This window comes from Cibotium barometz, chromosome 20 (genome assembly GCF_041138505.1).
Source record: "Cibotium barometz isolate CiBa-2024 chromosome 20, ASM4113850v1, whole genome shotgun sequence".
NCBI classification, from domain to species: Eukaryota; Viridiplantae; Streptophyta; class Polypodiopsida; order Cyatheales; family Cibotiaceae; genus Cibotium; species Cibotium barometz.
The window spans coordinates 3,321,930-3,328,374 of record NC_141065.1 but is presented as its reverse complement, the minus strand read 5'-3'; positions in this window follow the sequence as shown (position 1 = coordinate 3,328,374).

Sequence of the window (6,445 nt, the reverse complement as noted above, 5' to 3'; positions counted from 1 at the left end):
CAAAACGTACAAAGTTTTGGAAATGTTAAAAGGGAATATGTAAAGGTTATTGTCGAGAAGTGGATGGTGTGGATGGTCCAAGATACGCCATGGAGTTCGCGGCTGAGGTTAAGTGGCAGAGTTTAGGACCGATCCATAGCTAGATGTAGGGCAAAGTGATAGGAAGCTTTGGGTAGCCCTTATAGCAAAAGGAGCTTATCAAGGTGGTATGGAAAGGTGATGTTAATTCACCTCCATAGCCATAACATAAGCTTGGTAAATAGACAAGAAGAACATAAAAAGCAAACTATGCACGACAAAAGGGTGGGTTCAATCTCCCCCCATGCATGAGTGAGTACGCTTTCTCATGCATGTATTTATTTTTATAGCCAAAAAGCAAGTGCTCAAAAATAGCTTGATACATTCCACTTTGGGCTATTAATATCAAAAAGTAACTTGGTCTCCAAGCTTGGCTATTTACATTCAAAATCTAGCAATTTAATTAAATGAAACTATGGATGGGCGATCATCAGCGCACACCAAAACCCGACGGCCGTGCACCGGCCAAAATCCATCACACCCACATTACTTCGTGCACTGATCTGCTCACCAAAAACACAAGACACATTAAATCTCTCTTATCCGCCCATCACAATGTAACCATTACTCCTCGCTCTCGCGCATAGCCAGTCACGACTGTGCAAAAATGAGCGTACCATAAATACCACATAAAATATCAAATAATTTCATAATTAATTCCACAATTCACATTTCCATAACATACCACGGGACGGGGTTAAAAGGCAATTGTCCTTAGTTGTGTGAAATAAACAAAAGCAAGGGTGGCCAACCTCATGCTGTAGTGCTTATAGCGCTGCCTCAGTCGGCAAATCAGCATTAAATCAACGTGCTACCTTAGTCGGCGAATCGGCACTAAATCAACGTACTGTGCCTCAATCGACGAATCGGCACTAAACTAACGTGCTGCCTCAATCAAGGAATTGGCACTAAATGAATATGTTGCCTCAATATCGGCGACTTGGCACTAAATGAATGTCGTGTCTCAGTCGGCGAATCGGTACCAAAACATGTGGAAGAACTATGACACTGCCTCAGTCGGCAAATCGATGTCCATAAAAGAATCAATGTGAATGTGAGTGGTATGCCACAATCAAGTGTCAGTAGTGCGGGGGGCAACCGATGTTTCAGGAATCCACTGTGATTCCTCAATAGAATGATTTCTTATACTTCACCAAGTAACGATGATACACAATGCCAGTACGAGTAGTTGTTTGGTCATGGTGGTCAATAATACTTTCAGGTACTAGAACTTCATAGTCATTCTTGAGGAGAGGAGGATCATCAATAACAGGGTTAACACGAGTGGGGCCTTTAAAGGGTCTTAATAAACTAATGTGGAATGAGTTATGTATCTTCGCGTGAGTGGGAATGCTTAAGCGGAATGCATTTCATTGATTTGTTGTGGATAATTGTGAATGGTCCATAAAATCTAGGAGCCAACTTCTTGAAGCGTCTTTTCTCTATGCAAAGCCAAACTAGATCATTTTCTTTGAATTTCATTGGGTGTCGTTTCTTGTTGGCTTGAGCGGTGTATTTCAATTGTGCTCGCTTAATAGATTTAGTGACTTCAGCTAGAATAGTAGCATGGTCACTCATGAGCTAAAGTGTCATAGATAATTTCAAAGGGTGCTTGACCAGTAGTAGCCGAATAGGGGGTATTGTTGTACGCAAATTGAAGTAGAGAAAAATGTTGATCCAAATCAGAGGGTCGGTCAATAGTGTAGGATCTAAGAAGATCCATAATAGTGCTGTGGTAGCTTCAGTCTGGCCATTACTTTCTGGATGGAAAGCGGATGTTAAGTCCATTTTAGAACCTAAGTTCTTAAATAAAGCAACCCAAAAATGATTGTAAAAGCGGCCATCTCGGTCAGAGAGAATGACTTTGGGAAAGCCATGGTAAGGAAAGATAGTCTTAATAGATAGCTTAGTAGCCCGAGGAGCAGACAGGGTCTTCTTGCAAGGTACAAAGTATGCTTGCTTGCTAAATCTATCAACTATGGTCCCTATTATGTCATTATGGAGGATGTAGTCGGCAAACCAGTAATAAAGTCCATTGAAATCTCTTCCCATGGACCTTTGGGAGTAGGTAGGGGCATGAAAAGGCCAAAAGATTTACCATGATGGCATTTAATTCTTTGACAAATAATACATTCAGACACAAATTTTGAAATGTCATGTTTCATGTTAGGTCAAAAGAAATATTTTTTACATGCAGCTAATGTGGATTGAATTTCTCTATCCCATATATGCAGGAGCATGCATCTCAGTTATGAATTCCTCTATGTCCCATATATGCCAGTAGAGCAGGCAAACCTCTTTTTAAGATAAATTTTCTTTATCTTAAATTTTTTTAAATTTAAGTTACTGAATTTGAACTAATCTTAATGTTGAATCTATGGTTTACTAATTAGGTTCTTAGGTTGTAAAAATATTATAGAAATGGTTATGAAAAGTTTTACAAAAAAGTCAATAATAGGTAATTTGGAAAAAATCTCATATTTTGGGAATCAATTACTCCTTATAGTTTTGGACATATCTTAAACATACCAACTCTAAATTTTTCCGAGATCATAGATTTAGATTAGATTCTACTCTTCAATATCTTTCCAATGATATGTCACTTGAGGGGGTTTTGACAAACTTTTAGACAAGTTCACCATGATCCCATTTTGGAAATGGGAATGGGATTTTTTCCAAATTATCTAATATGGTGTTAAAAGGAAGTGAATATATACATACCTCCATCGTTGTGGTGTTATTGAAATTATCTGTCAAAAATAATTTAACACTCCAAAGAGATGTGAATCGTTAGGATTCCCATGGATAGGGAATATAAAGTTGTTAAAAATAATTCATGAGAAAATAAAAGATAAATTGATTATTAATATAAAGATGGAAAATACTAACCTTGAGTTGAAAAGTTGTTTGAGAGGATGTGAGATTGTAAATAAACAATAGATAAAATTAATTTTTCAATACATCAAAAGTTTAAGCACAAATATAAATATGAATGACTAGTAACAATTCTAACAATCTTGATTAAGTAAACAAGTCTAGATGATGAAAATATTAATTTGCATTTGAAGTTGAAATAAACTTGAATAATAAATATGAAACTTAGCAATCATAAGGTTGAGTCAAGCATAAGAAGGTCGTATCTTACATATATTCGATTGCAAACAATGATGTTCTACATTGAGAATACCTCATTAGAAACTAGAGAGAAATGAGAAAGTAATGCGAATGGATTGAAATATAATTATTCTTCCAAACCTAACTAAGGTTATATTAAATTATGACCTTATAAGAAATAAAACCTATAGTAATATGGTTTAAAATTCTATGCATAAATATTTAAGCATGATCACTATTGTAATGATAGAAATGAGAAGCTTACTTGGAAAGTACTCGAATCACTGTCTAAAAGATAAAACTTTCATATAATTATTGGAGAAATCATTTACTAAGTTATAGAGCATAGCAACTTACTTGTAAGTGTCGGATAGTTTTGCTACAAAATACATCATTAAAAAGACACAAATATCAGAAGCATATGTGACGTTTTAATTTGCTGATGATTAAAATTATGAAAAATGGAGAAACTTGGCATAGGTTGGGCTGAAAAATATTAGTTTGCAGAACGAATCAACAAATAATAATTTTTATTTCATGCAAGTAATGAAATTACACAAGGCGAATACTTAACTAGTAAATCATTGGAGATTTTGCATATACTAATCTGTAGGTTAGTTTCAAGTCATAATATAACATCAAACTTCAATTGTTAATTTATAAAATTTAAAAATTGTACTTATTACTTAGCTTTCACCTGCCATTCGTAAATAGTCGGAAGCTCGTATGTCGAAGAGTAAGTAGTGTCATTAGGAAGCCTTGCCTTAACAAAAGTACGAGACATTGTTGATTTTATAGAGTTTTAATGAAGATATTGAGTTTGCTCAAATTTGCTTTTCCGTGTGTAATCCATGGTGTTGAATCCGCTTGAAGCTAGTGCTTGAGTGGTATGGGCCTCTTGTACATATACTTTAAGTTATAAGTTTTAAAATCTTTTTATAACAATTTAAGCTTAATCAAGGCTTGTTTAAACTTTCATAAAAGCTTCCCAAATAAAGGAGCGCATAAGGCTTTCTCTCTTAAAAACACCCTAAAATTAAAGCTTTTTATAGCTTTAACTAAAGTTTCGTAAGTTTTAAAATAAGCTCTAAGCTTTAAACTCTTCTCTTTCCCTATAAAGCTAAAAGCTTTAGCAAAGCTTTATAAAGTAAAAGCTTTAGCAAAGCTTTTATTACAAAGCTTAATTTTAAATCCAAAAAAAATCTAAAGCTTTTTATCAAGGCCTTCTTCATGGCTAGCTACTGTGTAGATGGCCAGCCCGTAAGGCATTTTAAAAGAATAAAAAGACACGCACATGCTCGTAAGGCATTTTAAAAGAATAAAAAGACATGCACACGCACACGCACACACACATGTATCCTATGATTCAACTAAAGCCTTATATTTAAGGCTTTTAAAAAGCTTATTGTATAAAAGGGACATGGGGACCTATATATATATATATATATATATAGCTTTAAGCTTTAATTAAAGCTCAAGTTAAGGCTTTGAAACAAGCCTCTCCCAAAACCGTCGGCCAAGCCCGTGAAGTTTGCTCGCCCGTGAAGTTCGAAATTCGAAGAGTGGGAGCTAATTTTAAGCTCTCTTAAAAAAATAAAAATAAATTATAAAGGCTTTATTATTGAGCGAACTCTGTTGGCCGCCCTCGTGGAGAGAAGAAGAGAATTTCAATTGTTTCCTTTGCCTTTTTTACAAGCTTGGTTCTAAAATACAACTAATTTAGCTTTTTAATAAAAAATAGTTCCACTTGCAAGCGATTAAATGATTTTCAAAATAATTGACTTCTAGAAGCTTAATCACCCTCCATTATGGATTTCTTATGGTTGTAGTGGTTTAGCAATCTTGCTATGGCTCTCTATTCTCATTCCCTTTATGATTCAATCCATAATAAGGATGGATTATGAAGAGGATTAGGATTGAGGGGGGAAGGTGTTTTTGTTTGTGCTTTTTACAAACCCAATGGTTTTCCACCTTGCTTTACCCTTTGGACAAAAGATTGATGGGAATTTGTTGTCCAATGGTTAAAAACAAGACTTCTTTCAACCATACATAACCATAAACTTATTCTTCTTCAAATTAAATTAAAAAAATCACCAAAATCATCTTTACCTTTGTCTCTTTCACCTCTTTGTCCAGAAGTCTTTGACCGACTTCAAGAAATTAATCCAAAGATCTGATACCAATGATGTTAATTCACCTCCATAGCCATAACATAAGCTTGGTAAATAGACAAAGAGAACATAAAAAGCAAACGATGTATGACAAAAGAGTGGGTTCAATCTCCCCCCATGCATGAGTGAGCAAGCTTCCTCATGCACGTATTTATTTATTAGCCAAAAAACAAGTGCTCAAAAATAGCTTGATACGTTCCACTTTGGGCTATCAATATCAAAAAGTAACTTGGTCTCCAAGCTTGGCTATTTACATTCAAATTGTAGCAATTTAATTAAATAAAACTATGGGCGGGCGACCATCGGGGCACACCAAAACCCGACGGCCCGCACCGGCCAAAATGCTATGATACCAATGATGTTAATTCACCTCCATAGCCATAACCTTAGATTGGTAAATAGACAAAAAGAACATAAAAAGCAAACTATGTACGACCAAAGAGTGGGTTCAATCTCCCCCCATGCATGAGTGAGCATGCTTCCTCATGCACGTATTTATTTATTAGCCAAAAAGCAAGTGCTCAAGAATAGTTTGAAACATTTCACTTTTGGGCTATTAATATCAAAAAGTGGCTTGGTCTCCAAGCTTGTCTATTTACATTCAAATTGTAGCAATTTAATTAAATGAAACTATGGGCGGGTGACCATCGGCGCACACCAAAACCCAACGGCCGTGCACACTGGCCAAAATCCATCACCCCCATGCTACTCCGTGCACTGATCTGCTCACCAAAAACACAAGACACATTAGATCTCACTTATCCACCCATCATGATGCAACCACTGCTCACCAAAAATACAAGACACATTAAATCTCACTTATCCGCCCATCACGATGCAACCACTGTTCCACGCTCTCGCGTGTAGCCAGTTACGATCGTGCGACAAATGAGCAACAAGAGCTACCACCATTATCTTACATCAAGGAGTCACGGTAGATACACCAAAGGTTCATACATTCATGATATGAAGTAATAGTGTCCAAAGCTATAACTTGGACGGGCGCCCGTAATGGTGTGATGGAGTATTTATGGCAATTCCCGCTTCAAGAGCGTGTGGTAGCAAGTTAGGATGAAGTCCTA